Source organism: Crocodylus porosus, unplaced genomic scaffold (assembly GCF_001723895.1).
Source record: "Crocodylus porosus isolate Cpor-Errol unplaced genomic scaffold, CroPor_comp1, whole genome shotgun sequence".
NCBI classification, from domain to species: Eukaryota; Metazoa; Chordata; order Crocodylia; family Crocodylidae; genus Crocodylus; species Crocodylus porosus.
Window position 1 is genome coordinate 2,086,961 of NW_017728935.1, and position 24,511 is coordinate 2,111,471.

Sequence of the window (24,511 nt, forward strand, 5' to 3'; positions counted from 1 at the left end):
CCGGCGCCCAGCACCGCGCAGACCCGCGCGGCCGCGGGCACGGCGCGCGCCGAGCTGCGCCTAGCACGGGGCAGCTGACCGGCTCGGAGCTGCCCTAGCGCGGCCGCGTCCGGAGGAGAGACGCCAACACCGCCCAGACGGGCAGGCTAGCACAGAGCTGTCTAGCACAAAGACACGTCTAGCACAGGTGTGTGTGTCTAGGAGAGCTGTGCCTAGCACCCGTGTACGTCTAGCCAAGTTATGCCCAGCACAGATTTGTGTCTAGCACAGTTATGCCTAGCACCAACGGATGTCTAGCACCGCACAGCTACACGCCTAGCACCCATGCTTGTCTCGCACACGCGTACATCCAGCACAGGCATACGTCTAACCGAGTTATGCCTAGCACAGGCCTACATCTAGCACAGATGTGTTCCCTGTTGCTGCACGAGCCTTGGAGCGGGCTGAAGTCATAACCTGCACTTTGCGTTCTCCCTGAGCACTCAGGAGAGAGGAAAAGCTTTAGCAGCTACTCCAGAATAGATGTGCTCTGCCCTCTGCACTGCTCCCCATCCCGTGCACCTTGCTTTTTTGGGAAAACCAATCAGAGGTGGAGAAGAGAGCCCTAATCCTGTACGTTAGCTTCATCTGTACGTGAGGAACCCAAGAGATCTGGGCTCAAAGACTGGAAGGGACGGTTCTCATCATCTCGCCTGGATGATGCAGGGTAAACACTGACTTCTGCACTGATCCCAAGGGGTCCAGAACTTGCTGCACCCCTGGCTTTCACGACCTTGAACAAGCACTTCCCTCTTCTCTGCGCCTCAGCTGACCCATCTGTAAAATGACAATAACGCTGTTATCCAGTGGTGTTCCCTACTCTGATGCACCCATTTGCAAAGTGTTATGATGTTCACCAGGCCCCCAACACCTACTACTGGAGCTTTGAGCCCATTTGAAAAGAGTATGCAGGGCTGGTTGGCACCCTTTACAGCTGAACGAGGGAGCACAGCCATGAAAACGCATGCTGCCCGCCGACTCCGCCCCACACGCCCGCGGTAGCCTCCATGTGGTGCATGCCCAGGATGTGCCCAGTGCCATTCTCACTCTCTCAGCGAGCCTGCTTATTGAGTGAGGACCAGCTGCTCTAACAGCAGACACGTCACATTTTCCCACACCTGGCGCATCTGGAGTAGGACCCAGTGGGCATGCTGTGTTTCAGTTCAGCGCTCTCTGGCATGTCAGAGGCGGTGTGGACATGCTTCCAGGGCTTAGCCCACCCTTGCCACATGGGTGAACTGTATCTCGTGTCCTTGATTCCTAACTGGTTTTACCAATACATCCTCTGTGCCAAGGAGATGGGGGCAAGACCTTGCAGGGCTTCTCTGTTCCATGTTCCAGCTGGAGGGTATCCCACCTGCCCTCCGCCCCCAGGGGCTTGCAGGCACACATCCTAATGTCCAACTTCTAATGGCCCATGAAGACAACATATATTTCATCCTGTTGCCTTGCAAAGGCAGGCATCGTTCCCCCTTCACAGCAGCAGCCTTGTAGAAGGCAGCAAGCACAGGGAGTGGTGTCTGACCAAGGCAGCCGCCAGCTTCAGGAAGAACTTTCATATTCTTGGCATCTTAAGGCATTGGTATATCTCAGCAAAATGGGGATTTGGTGAGTTTTGCTTTAATTCCCCAAGACGGATTTAAAAGTTATTTAGAATCTGAAGCCTTTTGCCCCAGGCAGCTCTAGGTCAAGTAGCTGGAAGGTCTTAAATGTAGAGCTTTGCCTCTCTGACCATGCAAAAGACCCACATTTCAGAGCCTATCTCATGAGTAACTGGTTCCTGTGTCCAGACGATGATTAAGCAGAGAGATGCTCCATGCTACAAAAGTGGTTAAAAACTGGTTCATCTCTGGAGCAAGCCATGAAAAGAAGGAGACTCCACTGCTGCCTTCCAAAGCCATAGATACAAAGGCCTGAAGGAACAGCTGGGTCATCTGGTCTGCCTGTCTGTGTAACACAGGCCAAAGAGCTGCCCCCATTAAAACACTTTTACCTGCTGGAAGGCAAAGAGGTGCCAACACAGACCCCGTTTGGAGCCAGTAGGTATGCACCTAATAGGGCACATTACTGTAATGGCCTTGTTTTCAGTCTCAGCAGAGAGGCTGATGATTGCAGTGGTGAGATTGAGCAGTCCTCAGACCCCTTATCATGGAGTGGAGGAGGAGACCTAAACTTTTGTTACCACCCAGAGACCTTCAGTCTCCGCAGCTGCAGCCCTTAGGTCAAGCTGGTTGGGGGTTTCCCACCAGGCTTTCCCATTGGAAAAAAGCCAGTTAGAAGCAAAAATATTCCACCTAAAATGTGCTGATTTTGCTGATATTTCATTGACAGGAAACAGGAGAAAGCATTTTGACGACGCAAGAAGTGCTTGGTTTCAACATTTTCCAAATGGAGGGCCCCAGATTTTCACTGCAGAACAACTCTGGCTAGAAATGTATATTCTATTCCGAATATCTGTTCACAACATTAAAACGTTGACGGGAGAGAAAGCTCGTGCTGATTTTTTGGAAGCGGAATACTTCTGTTTATATGAAAGGACTAGTTTTTTTCCGGGATTTGGGTCTATGGGCACGTACAAAGTTTTTAAGTTCTGTTAGAAAAAACTGGAAGCTCCTGGAATTTCCCCTGGGGAACAGACAATCCAGTTCCTGCTTATCTCTGCTATCAAGCCAGTACCAGCTGGCACAAAACTTGCAAACCTGAACAGCTGGGTTTTTCACAAGCACCCAGATCCCATTTTGATGGGCTTTTGAAAATCCCAGCTGAAACGAACAGCGTAACTAAACCCGAGGCAGTCTCTTTGATATGGTTAATGCTAACAGTACATGATATTACAGCAGCGTTCACAGGCCCCAAACAGGAACAGAGCCCTCATACCCAGGGCACTGCACAAACAGTGCTTGTCCCGGAGAGTTTGCCATCCCGTAAGTCCAGTCACAAAGTAGATTTAAAGACCAAACATCCCAACCCTTGAAAGCAAAGGCTGCTCTAAGGCATTTTGGAAGCCCAGCTAATACAACAGTAGTCAAACCTAGAACCTAGATAGCACATTGCATCAGCAGGTTTCAAAGCACTTTACAAAAGATTTCTTCAGCACCTTAATCCCCATTTTATAGAGGGGGAAACTGAGGCACACAGAAGTGATTTCATCAGTCACCCAGCTGACCAGTAGCAGAACCACTCTATAATAGAGCCACCAAAACTGCCTCCCTCAAGCAACAGTCTCTGAAGGACCCAGATGCAACCTTGGCCAAATCCTTTGCAGGTAACTTTGAAGGCATCCCTCCGGCACTGCAACTGGTGATGCGTAGAGGGTGCACACGGGTGCACGTGCACCCCCTGATATTAGCCACCACTGATGCTGCCCCCCCCACCTCCGACACCGCCGTGGCTGCCTGCAGGAGCTCCCCGCTCGCCGCCACCATGACCCCGCCACCACCACCGCCTGCGGGCAGTTGCCATGCCCCACCAGCCTTGGGAGGCACGCAACATTCATGGGCACTGCATTTACACTGGTACGTTCTGAGGACAGTGCCCATTGATGCAGCTTCATCCACAAGAGTCACAAAATCACAGAAAATGGGGGTTGGAAGGGACCTCAGGAGGTTACATCTAGTCCAACCCCCTGCTCAAAGCAGGACCAGCCCCAACTAGATCATCCCAGGCAAGGCTTTGTCTCCCTGGGTCTCAAAAACCTCCAAGGATGGAGATGCCACCACCCCTCTGGGTAATCTTACTACCCTCCTCGTGAGAAAGCTCTTCCTAATATCCAACCTAAATCTCCCTTCCTACAACTTGAGCCCATTGCTCCTTGTTCTGTCATCTGCCCCCGCTGTGAACGGTCCGGCTCTATCCTCTTTGCAACCCCCCTGCAGGGAGTTGAAGGCTGCTATTCCCCTCTTAGTCTGCTCTTCTCTACTGAGTCCTCCCTGTAGATCACCTGCTGCAGTTTTGCTTCCCACGTCCCTCCGGCAGACCTGCCCCAGTGCGCGTGGGAGAACTCCCCCCCCCAAAGTAGAGCAAGAGGCTCCCAGTGAAGGGAAGCAGCCCCAGGGCACTCCAAAGTGGGGTCACGGGCTGCCCAGAAACTCACTTATCACACCCTGGCTTGCATTGGATGGGCAGTCACGAGACTGCAGCTCAAAAACGGTTGGGACCCGCTTTCCTAGGGGTTCAGGAAAGTCCTGAGAAGGCCAGCCTGTTTGGCTGGGCTGTGACCGTGCCAGGCCCCAGGGTCTCTGGAGCACCTTTGGGAGGGTCAGAGCCTTGCCACAGCTTCCCAGCACCTAACAATCACTCCCTTGATGCCTCCTTTCTGGGAAAGGGGTGGGGGGATGGAGGGAGGGAGGCAGGAACACCCACCCAGGCTGGGCAAACAATTAACAAAGGGGCCGAAGGGAGGGGTGAAAACAATGGACAATCCCAAAAGAGAGGAGAGAAAGGCTTTGTTCTGGTCTCCATGGCAACAGCTAGGACCAAGGGAGGAGTCAGAGGCAGCTGCATACTTTCACTTTCCTTTCACTCCTCTTCTCCCACTCCCTGGATTTATTGCTGGCAAAGTAGCTTCGGGGGAGCAGTAGAGGCAGGGTCCATGGGCTGGACTAGCAGCTTCCCCGTGTACCTTTACCCCCATGCAATGGGCTGGGAGGACTACACCATCACAGTGTATTGGTGGAAGTGACTACAGTTCACAATCAGGCTCTCCACCTTCCCTGGAGCTAAGGGAATAACCAAGCGTGAGGCCTGGTCTACTCACACTTGCAGTGTATGGAGGAGCACAACATCTACCATGCGGTCCTAGCATGGATGCTGCTACCCCAGGCTTATAACACCTTGTACTGGCGTGGGAACAAGCGACGCCAATACACACGGGTCTACACTGCTATCCTTAGGGCGACCAGCTCTGTCGCACAGCGGCGTGAGGAGGTGCGATTCCTGATCTGCGTGCAGGTTGTGCCAGCAAAGGAAGACAGGTGCACAGCTCAAGTGGCATCCATACTTGGGTGCTGGGCTGGTATAGCATACTGGCGCTTCAACACGGGAAATGTGCTCCTAGCCTAGCCGTGGCCCACGTGCACTCAAAGGGTCGTATCACTGTAACAGCGCTGGTACAATGGTACTCTGTGTGTGTGTGTGTGTGTGTGTGTGTGCGTGCGTGCGTGCAAGCAGAGCAGACCTGGTCACCAAGGAGGAATATGGCTCAGACACGGTCATCGAGGAGGAACATGGCCCATCAGCCCAGGGGGACTTTAGGCCGCTCAGCTCTACACACTAGACGTGAGGTTTCTCCTTTGCAACAGCGTAAAGCAGGAGTAACTTCACAGAAGCCAGTGAAGAAGTCACACAACCTGGCATGTGGGAGAATGGCATTGGCAGGTGTTTTTATAAGTATATTCCTGCTGTTAGCTCTGCTGATTTCTCCCCCACCTCCCTTAGAGCAAGATGGGGCTTAATCCAAAGCCATTTGTGGGCCCTGTGGGCTTCAGGTCAAGCAGTCTCCATCGTCCTCTGACCACCTGAGGACTGGTGCATCTAATTCACCCCGCCATCAGGTTAATATTTGACCCCTTTCCTTGACTTAAAACAGGTTAGTCACAGCCTCTCTGCACAAAACCCTCTGTCATTATTGCTCTTTTCCCATGTAGTAAACAGTCTTTGTTACAAACTCCAGGTTTTATACACCAGAGAGACTGAAGGCTGCTTCCTATTGGGATGCTCTTCCACCTTCTGTATGATAGTCCCTGACAGTTTTGTAAGGGACAGGCATGCACTGCTTACTCATCTAGGTCTCCCCACCAGTCAGCAGTACTGTGTGGGGACAGGAGATCCTGGAGCAAACTTTTCCTTGTTCGCTGCTCAAACGTGCTGGTATCTATTGGTTTCTGCTCAGTATTCACTTCAAAAAGCAAAGGGGTTCTTGACTGAACAAGGAACTTGGACCGGCTCCTGTTGCTGTCTGCCTGTCGGGTTGGTTTCACAACGGTCTGATTATCCAGCAGAAGGAGGCAAGGACAGTCAGGATGGATGGGGAGGCCCGTCTCCGGTGCAGGGGATGCAGGTGGAAAAGAGGCAGCTAGCAGTTACACTCCCTTTCCTGGGCAATCCTTCCTCCGACAGAGCCCGGCGCTGTCTCTCTGGCTTTGGCTGTGCGTGTCACCCCGAGCACCGGCTGCAACCCTGTGCTCTCTAGATCTCAGGATGCAGTTGGCTGAGTCATGGAAATGGGTTAGACAATGGCTTGGCCCCTCTGTAACTGGTCAGAGGGGGCAAACCGAAGGGAACAAAAGGGCCCTTGCTTCCTGTGAGGAAGTGAACCATTGTTTGGAAGCGGGCATGGGCTGAATTCCTCACCAGAGGCCCAAGGAGTCGGATTCGCTCACCAGGAGCGACGGACACGGACTCCGCTTACTGCTTCGCTTACCTCGGCTTCAGCCCCTGCTCTTCGAAATAAGTCCCCTCTGGACTCGGTAGCAAAGCAGCTCTCAACCCTGGGTAGGCCAACACTGACTTTCTCTATAACCAGAAAAAGCAGTAGACACGTTCTAGGGGCTGGCATGATTCATCACCTCCCTCAGGCTTCACCAAGAGATTTATGTGAACAAAAGACGGGAAAACCTTAGTAAAGGTATCAATTAAAGCCCAATAATAAAATCCCAGCATTATTTCTAATTTAATTCGGTGTTCTCTGAACACTGAAACTGGGTACTATGATTCAAGGCACCTGGGCTGTGGTCCCCACCTAGCCCCTGACTCAGTCAGTATCTGATCTGGGACAAGTCCCTGGGAGCAAAAGGTTCAAGAGTAACCCCTCGTTTTGGGTGTCCACATGAAAATAACCCGGGCTTGACAGTGAGAGATGCTGAACAGTGGTGGCTCCAACTGGATCTGGGGTGCTTGGCGCGTCTGAAAAATCAGACCCCAGGTGCCTTACCGTGGACTCTATTGAGATACCCCCAATTAATGGCCTTTCTTGAAAGCATGGCTGTCAACTTACCGGTGCTTTGGTTTCTTCATCTATAAAGCAGAGATGGTTCTTTCCCATAACCTGGGATGGAGAGACATGAGCACGATGCTCATTGATCCAAGAGTGTGCAGCTCTTCTTGGGTCCTCCGGCACACACATTTTGCTTGTGCAATCTAGGAGCCAGTTCAAGTGACCTCATGATCTCTCTGCTTTCTTTCTTCCTGGCCGTGGTGGTGGGTCTCGAGTGTAGTGAGGCAGGCCAGTGTGTGCTTAGCGGACAAAGCCAGAGTTGGAGGAACATCCAGCGATGAAAAGAACACGTCCACACTACAGTTCTTGCAAAAACAGCAGCAACAATCAAGGGCAGTATCAGGTGTGGTATCAAGCAGGCACAGCGTGCCAACAAAAGCCCCAGAGGGAACCAAAACAGGCCTTTGCTAGTCAAGCTGATTTTTCCAGTGAAATGTGGTTTCTCCGTTCTAGTCAGAATACCTGGTATACCTGTGTCCACATCCACAGCATTTTGCTCCACGCTATTCTAATACCAGCAAAGCCTTCCTAATTCTCATTCTCTCAAGCATGCCCTGTTTAGTGTGAAATGAAGTGACATTTTGCAGCGAACAGTTCATTTACCCTGTGCTTTGTGGGCAAGACTTGTTCAGAAGAGGCTACGGGGCTACGGACTGGGCTCCCAACTAAGAGCACCGTCACTGTGGCCAAGCTCCTGTTGTCTGAAAAATCAGGCTTCTTAGTTCAGGCCTTCCCCAGAATTGGGGAACCAAACCAGAGACAAAACGCTCGCTCTCTCTCTCTCTCTCTCTCAAAAAGTTTTGGCTCCAAACGCCAGGTTGATTTGGAACAAGAAAACCCCACTGTGAACTGACACATTTCCATGGTTTACTTATAATTTCCAATTACAACAGATTTAAAAAAACATATAAACACTCCCTGAAGAGCCAGGCAAGTGGAGGTGACCCTGAAAAGGAAAGCAGTGCCTGTATCCCACATCCTGTTCCAGACCCCGGTCTCATGTGGGGGAAAAGGGGGAGGTCTTCAGCAAGTGTAGCTGCCCGGCTTGGCATCACTCTGCAGCGCACACCGCGATACAGGAGATGTGGCATTGGCAGGAAGAAATACTCAGGTTTGTTTGTCGCTCTTCCAGCGCCAGGCCCTGACACGAAAAGCTGCTCGCTCTGGGCTGGCTCTGTAGCTACACACAGCCGCCCTGATTCAGTGATGGGTCCATGCTTGTCCAGCAGCCGCCGTGTCTAAGGCCACCTCTACCCTAGCTGGTTTAACTACACTGGCAAGCCCTCCTCGTGCAGGCACAGCTTCTACGAGTCTTATGTGTATCCGTTCCCAGAGTGAAACAAGCTGTCCCAGAAAAGCCTTTTCAGCCAGTGTAACAATGCCTTAGATTATGACTGCTGCTGGTATAAAATATGTCATAACACCCCCCACCCCAATCATCCACCATTATTATACTGACCAAAGCTTTTAGTGCCAGCCTGGCCTTAATACCCAGGGTAATTAATAACTCAGGTTACAGCCAGCTTCCTCAAGGTCTGAGAAGCACTTTACCAGCTGATACCTCCCCTACCACAGGACTCAAATCTCCAGTAGCAACGACATGATTTTGATGATCTAACAGGTCTTTCCCTGCCCCAGCATCATTTTTATCTAGATGCTGTATTGGTCCTCTGTGTACAGTATAACAAGTGCCGCTAAAATCTGCTTGGGCTGGAATAAGTTATAAATATTTGGGACCAACCCACTAGGGAAAAGCCAACGTGGTATTAAAAACTTAACAACTACAGTAATAATGGTGATACTAATTATACTAACTTATTCCATTGTATTGTAATATACATACATATATACAAATACAAACACACACATACCTATGTACAGGTACACACACACACACACACGTACCAATTAAAATAGGCATTAAGGTCAAGGAGAGGTGAAGCTACAGGATGGTAATAATACAGGACAGACATGTCCTGAGCACGATGGGTTGATAGTTCCTTCCCCAAAGAAAAGCCACGGGGAAGCCTCTGTCTGAGGTAGTTTAGGAGCCGTCTATTCTGCATCTGTCCAGGGGATGGGACTAAATGATCCCTGGAGTCCCTTCCAGCCCTGTGATCCCAAGGGAAAAGACCTTTCTGATGTTCCTCCCCAGACGTTTGTGGCTCGAGCCCTACAACCAGCCCATGAACCTTGCAGATCTCCCTGCATCCGAGGGGTGGGAGCCAACCCCCTCAGAGATGCTGTGCCCCAAGTAGCAAAGCTACCTACACGTTCACACTCCATGGCTCAGTGCAGCTGTGCTGCCAGGGGGTCTCAGTGAGCCGCTCGCCTGGGGATCTCCCCTGAAGTGGAGGCGAGTTGTATGAACTTCCCTGGGGGACTCTGAAGGAACCAGTGGCTGCGTGACTGCAACCTTGGATCTGCAAGGTAGTGATGGGGAGAAAGCTGGTTAGATGTGGCCACATTAGAGATGGGGGCAATGCTGAACTTGGAGCCAACCCAACCTGTTCTTAGGATCTTTGGACACAGCTGCTATCCATCCTGGTGCCTAAAAGGCAGCCAGAGGGGCCCCTGGAAAAGCAAGGCCCAGATTCTGGCTGTAGACCTGCTTTTCCCGTGAAGCTCCCATGTGCTTTGGTTTGGGCCAATCGCTCCTTCATCAGCAACCTTCCTCCTTGCCCCAGCTTGCCCTAACCGCCCCCTCACCCACCCGTGGGCACCATGCAGGAACACAACGGCATAAATAAGAGCCTCTTGCCCCTGGCAACCCACCCAGGCACCCACCCTCATGGTCCCGGCCCCTCCTAACTCTCAATCCCAACAGAAGAGCTTTTCTTGTCCAGGGCCTCTGTTTGCTAGTTGGGGCCTTTGTTCTCCATCCTTTGTTCTCCTTTCTTTGGTCCTTTGTTCGGGCTGGTCTTTGTTCCCATGTCTTTGTTCCCCCTCTGGTTATTCCTCTCTTTGATGCTTTGTCGCTCCCTTCATCTCAGGGCTTTTCTTTCCCTGGTGTTTTTTCTAAGCTGGCCGTTGTTTTCTCTCTCTGCCTTTCCACCGTTTTTTTTATCTTTTCTCTTGCCTTGTCCACTTCTGGTGTCACATGGCCCCGGTCCTGATTGTCTTCAAATCCCCATTTGTCTTGTTTCAGTGCCTGGATTTCCCAGCCTTTATATTCATTCTTAAGAGTCTCCTGAGTGATTATTTTCCCTTGCTGTGGAAGGGAGGGGGTGGGGAGGGGGTGTTGTAAGGCTTAATTAATTAGCGTTTGTAATCTTGAGCTGCATGGCACTGCAGAAGTGCAGAGTAGTATTACTAATTATTATTATTGTTGTTATTTTATTAAGGGTTTGGGAGGCTTTAAATACCGGCTAACTGCAGCAAAGAGCCCCTGCTTAGCAAAATAATATCAGAGGCAGCCAGACTCTCTCTGACCCAGGCTGGGAGAAAAGAGAAGGCCACATTAAACATTGCAAATGGAGATACGTGTGCAAGCAGTAACAAACACATTCAAAGCACCAACCTCATCAGGAAAAGCAACTCCAAAAAACAGATTCACTTGTCCCAAAGTCTGAAGAGACCCTTCGAAAAAGAGAGAGGCAAGGATGCTTGCGGGCGATACCATTTTTTGGACCAACGGCATGCTTGGAAAGGCAAAGTCCAGCTTGCAGGTATCCCAGTACCCTTCCTCAGACAGACTCGTTCTTTTTTGCAGTGAGGAATGAGTAAAGCCTCGAAGAGATGGGTTTTTTCCTCATTTTTGACCTCAGACATTCAGGTATTACCTGACTGAAGGACTCTGCAGAAGACTAGGAACATCACAAGAACCTGGGAAGTGAAAGCAGAGCTGCTGGGAAGGGATTTGTGGGGTCTACATGCAACTCCTTACTAATTTGCTACTTTTGGGGCATAATACACATTTATTTCTTGACCAGTTAGCTTTTGGGATAAAGGATTTCTTGGTTAAAGATCTGACAGCCCTTTCCCTTCATTGAAGGTGTGAGATGATGAGCGGGAGAGATCCTCACAGGTGCTAGTATTCCCAGCGCGCTAGAAACCATGCAGCTGTATCGCTCCAGTTCCCCTCTTCCATGCCCCAGTTTCACAAAGCAGTGCCACCGGCTTCTGCAGAATGACTCCTGATTCACACTCATCTCAGAAGCAGGCCCTTGTAGGAATGCTACGCTGAATGCCACGCATCACGTGGAGAAAATCAGGTGCCAGGGAAGCGCTGCACTTTTAGGGCGGCTGCTAGTTTGTTTTGATTTAATGTCCCAAATATTTTCCCAAGTATGAAGAAAGCACTTTGTCCTCAATCAGCCTGGTCATGCTGTGATTACAGCCTGGGCAAGAAGCGTCAGGGCACAATGCTGCTTACTTTAGCATCTCACACAGTTTTGGCTCTCTGTTTCCCAACACAATGTCGAATCAGGGAGTCAGCATTAGCTCGTAGCACAAAAAATTTACGTTCCCCCTCACCCCCCCAAAACCTCTGTACTTACTGCAACAACAGCTGTTGAGCTGAGGAAACAGCCAAACTTAGCAACAGGATGCACCCTTCAGATAGCATGATCGATATCAGAAATCCGTCCTTTCAAGTGAAAGCTAAGCCCATCTGTTAAAACTGGGTGTCTTAGGAGATCGGCTCTGATATGGGGCTTGTCTAGCGCGGTCTTCGCAACACCCTGAATTCTCTGTTCACAAGAAGGCTGTTTTTCAGTATGACTTACAGGAGGTGGAGGAAGCCCCTGCACTCTGTGACCGCCTGCATGCAGCACGGGGGGTCAGGTTCCTAGAGTGGGCTGCAAAAGCAAATGACTAAGGCCAGAGTAGCACAAGGACCTCCAGGATGAGCTTAGGAGGGTCTCTAGACTGCAGAAGAGTGGCTGATTTGGCAGGGAGAGGGTTGGGGGGACAATTATTTCAGGCCCAGCTAGAAAGAGAAGGGCTCCGTGAAGCTGCGGCTTCAGAGAACTGTAGCATGGGTGCTAATGCAGCTCACTGCATGTCATGAACATGGCTTATTACAGCATCGTGTCCCTGCAATCCAGCGGGCAGCACAGAGTGGCAGGGAGGTCACTAACAGGAGGCAGAAAGCTGGCAGCCAGCACAGACTCCCCTCAGGGAAACACACTTGAAAACAAGGGGCCAAATCACCACCTGGCGCAAACCAGTCTTGCTCTGCTGAAGGGCATGCGGCATGCTGAGAGGAGGCTTAGGGCAGAGAAACACAAGAGAAATTTTTGAGTTATGCCAATGCTGCATCTGGTCCAGTTCTGGTGGTCTGTCCCTGTCCCCCCACCCACGACACAGCCTGTCCAAGGATCAGAAGGGAGCCATGCACAGTGGATGTGGCCTAGATCCTTCTCTCCAGCCCCCGACGCATGCACTCGATGGCCTGTGTTAACTTTGGCAGTGCTTGCTTAGCATGACTCCAAGCCAAGGACTGCAAGAGCACTAGAGAGAGAAAGGGGCGGTAACAGTGCTGATGGCAAGACGCTTTGCAGAGGACGATAGGAGTGGGTTTTGCGCCTGCCCCCCCGCCTCCAAAAACCTGGGTGTAGCAGTACAGCAGAAGGGATTTCAAACTGATCCAGCACCTTCAACCCTGCTGAAGCCCACCTGGGCCTGCCTCACCCTGCTTTTCATCTGAGAAGGGCACCTGGTCCTCACTCCTGCCTCCTGCCCATGGATACTGCCCCGAGAGTGTGTCCTGCCCTGCACGGCCCTCAGCCAAGGCTGGGATAGTATCCCAGTTGCACAGATGGGGGACTGAGGTACCCGGGGCATTGGAGGTTAAGTGAGGTGTCCAAGGTCAGACAGGCAGTCTGTGGCAGAGGAAGGACCGGTACCCTTGTTCTCCTGACTCCTAGCCCAGTGCCTCATCTTCAGTAAAGGCAAGGTGCAAGAAGGGGGCTAAACTAACGCAGACAAGGGAAGGGCAGAATGGAAGAGAGAAGAGGGTGAGCTCAGTGCTTTAGCCCAGCCTGGCCCTCAGAGGCTGCACAGCGGATGAGGCACCGCTGGTGTGGCAGGGAGGGTGACAGACCAAGCGGCTGTGGGGGAAAGAGCCAGGGACAGATGCAGGAAGCTTTGCGTGCTCTGCCAGCAGCCAAGCCAACGCTGCCAGGCTCAGGAGGCTTCTCACTTCAGCGGGCACCCGGCTGCTGCCAGCAAATGTCAGATGGTAAAACTTAAGCCCTCCAAACAAAGGGCGACTGAGGGGAGCCATCTTTCTGCTTTGTCCAGCTGTGGTTTCCAGCCGCAAGCTGTGCGTGGCCGAGCTAGCGGGCTGGGGGCTGAGAAGCGTTCAGAGGGCACGCGATACAGCAAGCGCCGAGAGGCAAGGACACAGCCGCCGCCAGGGCAGGGTGCACTGGAATGCAGCGGCGCAACTCAGGAAGGCAAAAGCCTAATGAAGCATGAGTTTGGGGAGGGGGATTCGGGGAGGCAGAACCCCCTGCATGGGGATGCACGCAGGACCAACAGAAGAGGCTGCAGGGTCTTTCAGTGCACAAGCAGCCAGGGCCACTGCTTTGGTGTGGTATAGCCGGTCTCCCCTGGAGCACCGTCCCTCTTCCCCAGGCTGAGAGTAATCCTTAAGCGAGGGCCCCTACCCCGACAGCCAGCCTCCCCCACCTTTATCCACAAGCCTGGCATCATTACTGGCTGAGGCATCCACTCTAGGACCCCAACACTGAACTCTCCAGTGGTGGCCAGGCCCGATACCCAGGTCCCCGGGACCATGGGAACACCCGGGAGTGCCTCGCCGTGTTTCTACGGGCACCTTGCTAGCCCGGCCGAGACGAGTAGGGAGTGAGCCACAAGGCCCACAGCCGAGGTACTTCTGCAAATCCTCACTCCTTGAGCTGCCAAAACCGGGCCCTGGCAGCTTCTGAGGAGCAACCGAACGGGCATGCAGAGCCCGGGCCTGTCCTGAACCTGCCTTTAACACAGAGTTGGCACCAGGAAGGGGAGACAGAACCAAACCCCCTTCATCTTTCTATCTGCAACCATGCAAGGAATATTGTTCAGCCTCGCACAAAAGCATCCCTGAAAATAGAAGCGAGGCGGCCAGGCCTGCCAGTGGCTGTGTGAGATAACGTCTACTTGCAAACACTGGTGCCTTTGTGCCGCTGTCACTGTCCCTATTGTTCCCCAGCCTATTGCCTCGGGGATATTGTTCCCTTCTTTTGTCTCAGCCGGGCTCCTTTTTGTTTGACTTTACTTACCATTTCATTCCTCTCCTTTGTGCTGGGGTTCTCTCTTTTGTCTCCCTCTCTTTCTCCTTCCCTGTGTGATTGGTATTTAGCAATTGTTCCAGGCCCATTGGAAACACAATGTACTCAGGGCTCTTTTCTCTTCCTCCATTCATTACCTATTCAGGTGGGTTTGTCTGCTGATAGGTACTCAAGGGCCTCTGACAAACTCCCTGCATATAGGAGCAGCCCCAAACTTTGGAGGGAGCTGGCATCAGGGGGGACCTTTGCCCCTCTCCCCTGCCCGGCTCCCCCTTCCAGCTGCCCCGTGGGTTCTGGCTTGGAGTCAAATTTCCCCACGTTTCGCTGCCATTGAGGTCTTGCCAGCACCTATCAGGATGGGGCCCCATTACACTGGGGGCCACAAGGACAGGGAGGTCTCCGCCCAGAAGGACTTACAGCCCAGAAGAGAAGACAAAGGAGTGTCAAACAGGAGGCGGGGTAATGAAAAAGGACGATGCCCGTCCAGAGCAGCCATCGGGCAGTTGCCAGGCAGGACCCTTTACCCTCCGTTTCAAGTGTTTTGCAGAGCAGACATCTCTCATTATCCACAGGAGGAAACAGGCAGAGACCTGCCAAGCTCAAAGAGCAGGGGCCAGGGCAGAACTGGAGCCAGAGGCCAGGTTGATTCCCTGCCCAGGGCTCTGGTCGCCAGGCCAGGCTGCATCCAAGATTTGCCTAGGATCTCAGCTAGGCAACTGAGCCGTGATGCCAGCCAGGGCCTTGCAGCTGTGCCCATCTCTAGATACAATACATCGCCCCACAGCTTTCTGTGCAGAAGGCAGAACCCCAGGCAGGGGGAAGCTCTTAGCACGACAAAGCCCTGGGGCCTAGTGAAATCCCTGCACAGCAAATTTCCATGTTGTTTGTTTGTTCACCTGCCTGTCCCCGTCTTCCCCCTGCCTTTCCACGGGGGCTGAAGTTGTGCCAGCTCCTGCTCATTTGCACATTCAAATACTGCTTGCTGTATGGCAGCCCCAATACCCTGGGTCGGCGCCACCCTGGTGCCGTGTATGGCGCCAGCAGGGCAAGCATCCTCGGGCAGAGCCAGTCTACAGGCAATTAATGCTGCATTGCTCTTCCAGTGACCAGATTTGTGGGGAGCCCCACAGGCCATATTTTGGTCACCCCTGGTCTAGAGGGTGACGTGCCAGGCCTGAGGTCATCTCAGGCCTGGCTGCCCCTGTGCTATCGCCTCACGTGCCAGGCTTCCCCCCTTGGCTCTTCTACCAGAGACCCTCCTTGCAGCCCCCCACCGGCCTCCATGGACCAGTGCAGGGGGTGGCCACACTGGGAAGCGCGAGGGTGGGTGATGGGGAACATCTTCCACATTCCCCAGAGCGCGAAGCCTCACGAAAGCTCCAGGGCCCGTGGCCACCACAGAGCAAACAAGTGGCCCTCCCCAGAGACAACAATGCCCCATTGTTCTCCTGCATGATCTCATAGGAGTTTTCCATCTCTTGTGCCGACAAAACTACAGCCACCGCCGAGTGAGAAGCCACTTCACCCTCCTCCGGGCATGCCCAGCCAAGCCGGGGCTGGCTGCGGGACTCACTGGGCCTGACGGACGCATCCTAGAGGCGTGGGGATGTGGTGGGGATGGCGGGAGGCCCTGCCTGCGGAGCGCATCGGGGATGCAGGGCCTGCTGCAGGGGGGCGTGCCTGGGAATAAATGAAGCAGACTGTGGTCTATTGTTCCATTGTTAGCACTCCGCAGGACAATGGGGCATTGTTGTCTCTGGGGATCCCATTGTTTGCTGTCGCTGCAGATACCAGCCGTGCAGTGGCTGGAGATTTCCTGCGAGCTGGGCAGGCTCCGTCCGCGCGGGGGAACACGGACTGACTGGGCAGGCGTGTTTTCCAGAGCAGGGGCACGCCTGTGTGCACACAAGCCTACCAGGGCACGGGACCGGGTGTGGGTGGTGCACACTAGCCATGACTGCATTTTCCAGGGCTGAGCTCTGCTGGGCCAGAGTGAGGCCTCCTAGAAGCACTGCACAAATTAACCCCGAGCCAGCACGGCAGCCTGGGCTGACGGCAGCTGCAGGGATGCGGAGAGCAGCGAAAGCCTCTCTGACGTTGCCGGTGCCTGGTCCATGGGGCGATGGCGATGGTGCCAGGGACAGCCAAACCTCCAGTCCACCCCCAGCTCAATAGGCTAACCCCCCCATGGGCTATGTTTACCCTTCTCCAAGGGGCCAGAGTTGTGGACTGGAGGTGACTGGGATTTGGGCACCTCTGCCCCTTGGCTTCCTAGTTCTCTTGGGTGACCCCGTTGGTCTCTGGGGTGTCACATGGGCCTGACCGGGAGCAGAAGTTGACTCTCAGGCCCAGGCAGCCCAAGGGCAGGCCTCAAAAAGATGCTCATTTCCTGGCCCCCCCCCCCCCGGTAGCCCAGGTCACACCTGGAGGGATGTCCCCGGGCAGCAGGAAGCCAGGGGTTAGCTGCATCCCAGCAGGGCGGTGTCCTTCCCAGTACTTGTCCTGAATTACAAATCCCGTAGAACAAAGGGATGCAAAGGTGGAGGGTGTGAAACAGCAGGTGGAAGGGGAGCAGGAGAGAGGAAGACAAGCAGCCAGCTCCGCTTCCCTGCTGCCCAGCCGTGGCAAGAGCCCTGGGAGCCAGGATGCTGGGGGGCTCCCCCTGTGCCTCCAGTCCCCCTTGAGAAGGCCCGGCTACCCAGCGTGAGGCAGGTCACAGCGACTGCCCCAGTGTACTGAAAGGACCTAATCCTGACCTCTTGGGTCTTGATCCTCCACAAAGAACCGTAGGTCTGAGCAGCCGCGTGAAGCCCAATGGACGAAGCTCCCTGGTACAGCCCCGCGACCAGTCGGAGCCGAGCCTGGCCCAGGAGGGTGGCACCCACTTCTCCATCCCTCCTTCTCCAAGTAACAACAGCCCTTTGCCTTTCGGCGCAGACGTGCAGGCAGGCCCAGCCCTGCCCTGATGCCCGACGTGTCCCATGTGAGGCAGGAAAGGGAGCTAGCCATGCTTCAGAGGCCTGGGAAGGTGATGAACTCAAAGCTAGGCTCGGACCCCCTCTCTCACCCCTCCCAAGGCAGGGCCTGACCCACGAGCCCTTCCTAATCCATAAGAAATGGAGCCCACGGCTCCCGGTGCTTTGAGGGGAAGGGCCCAGCTGTAGGGCTGCGGTCAGAGAGGGGATGTTTGTCTCCCAGGGGTCCAGGGAAAGCAGAGACAGGCAAATGACAATAAAGACCGAGGGGACTGTCGCCGCCACTGCAGTGTCTGGGCCAGGCACTGACCGTGGCATTAGCATCCTGAGGAGGTGCAACAGGCTACTCGCAACACAGGCCAGAAGCTCAGCAAGCAACAACCTCCATCCGCTCCTGCTCAGCTGCACACCCAACACCTCCTCCCACCAGACCAGCCCCTTGAAAGCACCACATGGGCGAGAGAGCCCCACACTCGCATCTTCCCAGGGCACCCAGCGGGGCAGGAAGCAGCCCGGGATCACTTCCATCCTGTTTGCACACTCTCAGCTCCAGGCCCATTTGCATTGCTCTTTCCTATGTAAAAACCAGAGCCCTATGCAAAGGGCAGGGGAACAAACACAATGGGGATGTCCTGCTCCACAGGCTCAAGCATCCTGCTGTGCCCTGAGCCTGGGAGGCAGAGAGGGAGCTTAAGAGACCAGGAGAAAGACAAGAGGTCCCTAGAAGAAGCATTCATCTGCTGGGCCTAGAGGAGAGGTAGGAACAGGGGGGGCTGAAGCAGAGACTCGGAGGACAGGATGTCAGGGCTGATGACAGCTGACCGGCCTGGGACACCTCACTGCTCGGCTTCATAACCTACTCCAACCCCTGCCTCAAGGCCAGAGCCAGGCCAGCAACACCCACATCGGTGGGAACATGCGTGGCTTTGCAGGTACCACATGCACACACCATGTGATGCCTCTCCCCAGCGGCAGGCTTCCCAGGCACCGCCCATCGTGGATGAGCACCCTGTCTCAGGCAGAGCCTGGTTCACAGCCTTCAGAGCCTTCCACCCATGTGCCCATGGCCCAGGCAGCAGCTTGCTGTTCAGGTCTCTGCCACTGATGGGTGCAGGGCTCCACTATTGCTGGGGCCCCTCTGTTCCCTCTGCGGGCAAACAGGCACCAGGCTCTGTGTGCTGGAGTGCAGAGAGAGACCTAGAGCCCCCCAAGCCCCTTCACTCACCTCGGAGGAGGAGCAAGTCCTTGCCTGGAGACCCCCAGGCATGCATCTGGGCAGCCCCAGCCCCCTCTGTGGATGGGGGAGGTGCAGCCAGTCACTGCTCCACCCACAGCACATCTGGGCCTAGCTAGCACTTGGGAGGCGGTCCAAGCCTCCCCAGGTGTTGCAGGGAAAGCTCAAGGAGCCTTCAACCAGCAGGCTGATGGAGGAAGGCCAGGCCTCCCCAGTGCTGCCGGCTATGTGGCATGTTTATGAGCCAGGGGATTGCTCCTGTCACTGCTGCTCCTCCAAAGCCCCTCAGTGATGTGACTGGTCCCCATAGCAGAGGCCTTGTGTAGGGAACAGGCCAGTGTCTGTCCCTGAAACATTACAGGGACCCTCCCTGCTTTCTTCTCCACATGTCCCTGGACCCATTAGGAGAGCTGATGGAGCAAGGTCTTGCACGCCTGTGAGCACCTGCTAGCCTCAGACAGCAGGAGCTCGGCAGTTTTCACATGGCTTCCTCATGTTTTTAAACATGGTGCAGACAGCAAAGATGCACTTGTGAGGTCTGGCCCCTTAGCTGGGGTGCAATGGCTGTGGAGCAGATCACAGTAACCATGGTGTGCCACTTGGCCTCCAGGGGCTCTGTGCCTGGCATGCAGAGGAAGTGCTTCCGACAGCCTGGCCCTTGCTGGGGTCTGAGCCCTTGTGAAAATCCCCGCCATGGCATGTAGCCTTGCCTGAGTAGCCCATTGTCTGGCCAATGCTGCAGCCACCAGAGCACGTTAGGAATGGGCACCAGCAATGAGCGGTGCCCACCGCATCACTCTCATGCACAGCCCTGGGCTCCCAGGCCTCTCTCCTGCAGACAGCAAGTGTCCAGCCTACCTCCTGCTCAGGTGAAAGCCTCTCAGATGTCATAACTTTTCACCCCAGAGCAAGGGGGGGTGTGCAATGCACACAACCGTCCCTCTCCTCTGTCCGTGTCTTACTGCAGGTTTCGTGATGGCAGCGCGCAAGAGAAGCTGAGATTTCCAGTGGGGTACTGGCACAGGGCAAGAGCCAGGCATTTTTTGTGCATCAAGACCAGGAACAAGGTCTCAGCAGATAAAAACAGCCTGGTTTGAATTCTACCTCAATGTCTCTCCTGGGTAAAAGCTGGGGTAGAATTTGCCTCCAAAGTGACTGAACTCAGGTTTCAAAGGGAGCTGCGGGGACCATCTCAGGGGGATCGTTATGCCACACAGTGCGCAGAAGAGGGACAAGGCCTGAGTCTGGCAGCCTGGATACCTCACCCTGCCACTGACTCACTGGGTGACCATGGGCCAGTCACTCTCTGTCTTGCCTCAGTTTCCACACGTGCCCAATGGGGGACTGTAATAACTGGCGAGTTCTCAGAACACCAAGCTCCCGAGGAGCCTTTCTGATGACCGCGGCACAGCCAGCATGCGGCTGGTCTCCACATTGCCAGTATTCGGGGTGTTTTCCTGCTCTGAATCACCATCTCCTCCAAATGTCGGATATCACCTGAGCCTCTGGATAAATGACCCCAACCTGCCACGCAACAGGCTCCAGGGCACGTGCGGCAGACAGAGCTAGTCCGGGGGGGGACAAGTCTACCCTGAACTCAAGAGTCTCTAACCCCCCCTTGCCAGGGAGCCACACAGAGCACTTTCCCCCTCCCGCCCAAATACAGTGCCGTTTCCTCTCTGATAAAGAGTTCCTGCCACAGCCCCCTTTCCTTCACCCACCAAACCCGTGCACGCCTCATACACCCACTTCGGAGCCCAACACGGGCTCCGATAGCATCTCACTTCCTAGACATGAATATTAGCTCTGTTGTTGATGTACGATAAAGGGATGAGCCTCTGAGAGCTGGCGTTTGTCAGGGGGGAGGTGTTTTGAAATACTTTGTGCCATGTCCCCGGCAGGAACAAAGCCTGTTTAAAGGGAGCAGACGATGCGACCTGCTGCAATGAGAACTTAAAAGCCCAGCTGAAGCAGCCGCCCAGTGCCTGCTCAGACAGCTGCACCTTGGCAATGGGGCAGGTGCCGAGACACAGCCCCTGCAGAAGGCAAGCCCCGGAAACTGGACGAAAGGGAGAGTGCGAGGCCTCCAACAGACATGGTGTCCAGAAAGGACATGGCTCACCTTTGTTGGGAAGTGGGGAGCTGTTTAACAACAGCTGCCTTCTCAGCTGGGTTGTACAGAGGTTAGGACCTGGCTGTGCTCGCTCCCCCAGAAGCCAGCCAGCTGCTCTCTTACCCGGATGGGTACTATAGGGGTTTCACCCACTGCCACTCAAGCCCCTGGGGCATGATTCAATGCTACTGCCCCACAGTAAACCACAAAAATCAAAGGGAGAAGCAGCGTTCCCCAAGCAATTCACCTGAAAGGAGCTGACCTGTCAGGAGAGCTCAGCTCCAGCCCCACAACAAGGGGGACCACTGAACGCACAGCTCCCCGAGACCCTGCAGCAGAACCCAGGAGTCTGGTATCTGCTCCCTAGAAAATACTTCTCACCAAGCTAAAGCATGCATGCATCCAGCACTCAGCCTAAGGCAGCGTGCTGCAGCCTTCCCTGCAGCTTTGGTTTCACCACGTCCCGGTTACCAACCTGAGTGGAAAGACCGTTGCCACTGGCAAAACCCTCCACAGCCACGCAGGGATTACTGTTAGCATCAGCTCATTCTTCCAGCAGGGAGGCCATTCCTCACCTTAATTCTGCTTAGCCTCACACCTGGAGCAGGGCGCCTGGGTGTGGACTCCAGTCTGCTAGTCTAGGGCCTAGTCACGAGTCCTGGGTACAAATCTACTCCTCAGGAAAGAGCGTGACCTGGCTGTCACAGTAGGAGACTGAGAACCAGACATGCCGAGAGCCCTTGGACCAAACCGCTTGATGGCCCTGTGCCTTGGTGGGTCCCCCTGGGTGCACACCTGCTGCCCCAAGTTATATGAAGCCAAGTGAAATAAAATACATAGAGCAAGCTGAGCTCCAGGTACGAGGGGGCCTGTGTACCTATTCAGCACATGGTCCAGGGATGCTCTTTCTGCCTGGCAGAGCTCCCCAGCTGGGGATGGGATGTTGGTCCCTCCCTTGGCTGTGACCCTCAACTCATGCATCAATGGGGTGAACATAATGACACATTGACCCTTACAGACCGTCAAAATGCCCAGAGCTCAGTTGTCCCAGTAATGTGGGAAATGGAAATAAGGCCACCCCTGATGGGCAGGAACATGAACACACATGATGAGGGGAACAAATGGGCTGGGCAGCTGCTAAGGGGGCTTCTAATAAAAGCCTCTGGACCAGGTGTTTTGGCATCCCTGGGCCAGACCCTGACCAGACCTTTGCAGAAGGAGGAACAAAATTCCATCCTCCCAGGGGGTCTACCTGCCACTGCTTTGACAACAAGGAGCCTGCTCTGTACAGCCACGCAGGGAAGAGCTTGACGCTTCTGGGAAAACAGGAGATTCTGAAAAATTTCCTCCACCCTCAACCAACACAAAAAGGTTGTTCAGAAATAAAAAAAAAAAAAAACCACACACAACAAAAAAAACCCCAAACAAACCAACAAGAAGCTCCATCCAGGTCACCAACAAATGCGTTTCATATGCACACGGACTACTTCCGAACCTTGCCAGCCTGCTGGAAGTGAAAGGGCATCTGGGTTGAAGCAAGGTTTGACTGGGAAACACCCAAAATTTCATTTTGAAACAAAGTTCCAGCAACTCTGGATTTTTTTTTTTTTTTTTGACAAAAAGTTTTGAGCTAAGAAAGTTTCTGAAAAAGCTCTTTGGCACTGGGAATTTGGGTTGGAAAAATCATTTATTTGTGTGCTGGGTGGGGAAGCCTCTCTTATTACAACATCCCCAATTAGCCCCATATTGAACCCCTGGTATTCCAACCCATCACTGCAAGGTGCCCCACTCGGGCACCACCAAAATCATGGCTTTGCTTCTCCAGATCTGGTGCCTGAGCTGTGACGAACAGAACTCAGACTTTCAGGTTTGTAGCCTCAGGTCAGAGAGCCTCTATACACACGCGGTTTTCAAAGCATCGTGGCCACCTGCTTTAGGGCAACCACTGTGCCATGGATGCTGTGAGCAGGTAGCTGGCTGACATGGGATGGTGCACTGCACAAATCCCCAGATCCTGTTCACCCAGAGCGATTCTGATCTTCAGACACCATCCCCGAGAGGCTGTTTCTGAACCACTTGATTCTTCTGCCCTGTGCACTTGTGGGTTTAATTAAATGCTGGAGCTTACCCAAGATCAGCAGGCAGCCACACACAGTCTCCTCCATTCCCTTTATTTGTGCTTATGCCAAAGTATCCCATGCTGTACCCTGGGATTGATCACATTGCAAGCAGCAGCAGAAAGGGCAGCAGTGCATGCACACCCGTGTGCGCACACACACACAAATACACAGAGCCACCCTTGCTCATGGGCACGACACTCCTTCATCCATCTCATTGCTTCAAAAATATGAACAGGTAAGATCTGTCCTCCCATTGCCACCAGGAAGGTTTTTACCATCTGCAGGTTTATGTTCAAGCCTCTACAAAAGCTCCTGTGTGAATCTCAGGGGTCATATCAAAGAATCACAACGGAACTTACTTACCTAGGCACAGAATAGACCCACTGAGCATACTGTCTGTTCAAAAACAAAGCTGGCTATTCACACCAGTGTCTCTGCAAGGCCGCAAAGGGAGAAAAATCTACCCCTGAACAGCAGAGATTTCGATCCCAGTTCTGTTGGGCACGATAAGCGTCAGTCTCCACGGAGCCTCCTCCAGAAAAGAAACCTTTAAAAAGAGAAGCTGAACTCCAGCCCCTTCTGGGATACCAGAGGGTAGCAGCGCTTTCAGCTGGATAGCAGCGCTAAGGGAACCTATGGCCACAGAGCCAAAGGATCAAACCCAGCAGGGATCAAGTAGGACTGTGAAGGGAAGACGCCCTCAGTGCAGCACCCAGTGTTAATCACAGGAGGGAGCAGCAGGCTCTTAAAAGCAAGCTTTTGTTACAGGAGTAGAGTGGATTGGGCTGGCCCAGTTCAGAGCATGGGATGCCAACATCCCACCCCAGACCACCTACCCTCCAACACAGACGGACAATCCCAGGGACACACCCAAGGATGCTCCATTGTGCTCTAAGAGACCTGCCCCCTGTCCACACTCAGGTTTCAAACTCTGTAAGGCGAAATCAGAGCAAACCCAGGCTGGAAGGAACCCCCAGCAAGTCACGTTTAAGTCCGGCTCTCGAGGCAGGATCCTCCCCGTCTAAACCATCTCAGACAAGGAGTCCGTCTCCCCTGCCCTTGAACGCCAGAGTCCTAGAGACCTTGACTACTTTAATGTGCCAAGTGCCAGCCACATTTACAGCTCTGAACTATTTCTTGCCAATACAGACAAGTTGTAAGTGCAGTTTCTATGAAGGGTCCCAGCAGGGAGGAAGGGCTTACAATGGCTGGAGGTTTGTCTACACCTACTGCCGTAGTGTTGGAGCCCTGGGTCTAGACAGAGATCACAACATGCCGACTGCTCCATGCGAGTGCAATAATCAGCTACAGTAATTCAACTACAATAGTCCACATGCCCCCAAAGCACTTGCAGAGTTAACTGCTCGTGTCGGGAGCCTTAATAAAATGCAGCGCATCTTCCGCAGGGGTCCATACCTACCGCGACAGCTTGGAGGAAAGGAATCTGCATGCTATGGAAAAGTCCAAGGCACAAAGCAAACACAACCAGCTTCAGCAGAGCAGAAAGGCAACAGGAGCTTTCTAAACACAAAGCCCAATTGTAAGTGTTCACTCTACCTCGTGCCTTATCCCCACCACTTGCTCAGTCGCTAGCAGAACCGTCCACGCCTCGCCTCCTACATCTCAGGTCTCAGCGCGTAGATGGGCCAGAGAGGGCCTGGGAGCGAGGAAATAAGCTGCTGGTCTCCTGCTCTGAGGGCAGCTCCACACTCCGCAGGCTGGCTCGCTCTTTTTTCCAGGATGTTTGGCAGCCAATAAAGCTGCATGAATGCTGGGGAACTCCTCTGTTCCAGCTGAG

General features: G+C 53.7%; 1 protein-coding gene across 2 annotated transcripts in view; it reads right to left on the reverse strand.

Moving 5' to 3' along the window:
- The window catches only part of SOX13 (SRY-box 13), a 70,464-nt gene extending 45,985 nt beyond the window's left edge, over window positions 1–24,479 (reverse strand). For both annotated transcript variants that reach the window (XM_019546608.1, XM_019546606.1), the window contains exon 1: window positions 24,271–24,479. The gene's annotated coding sequence lies outside the window, so the exon portion shown is untranslated. The remainder of the gene's footprint in view (window positions 1–24,270) is intronic.
- Between the last annotated feature and the right edge of the window lie 32 nt (window positions 24,480–24,511).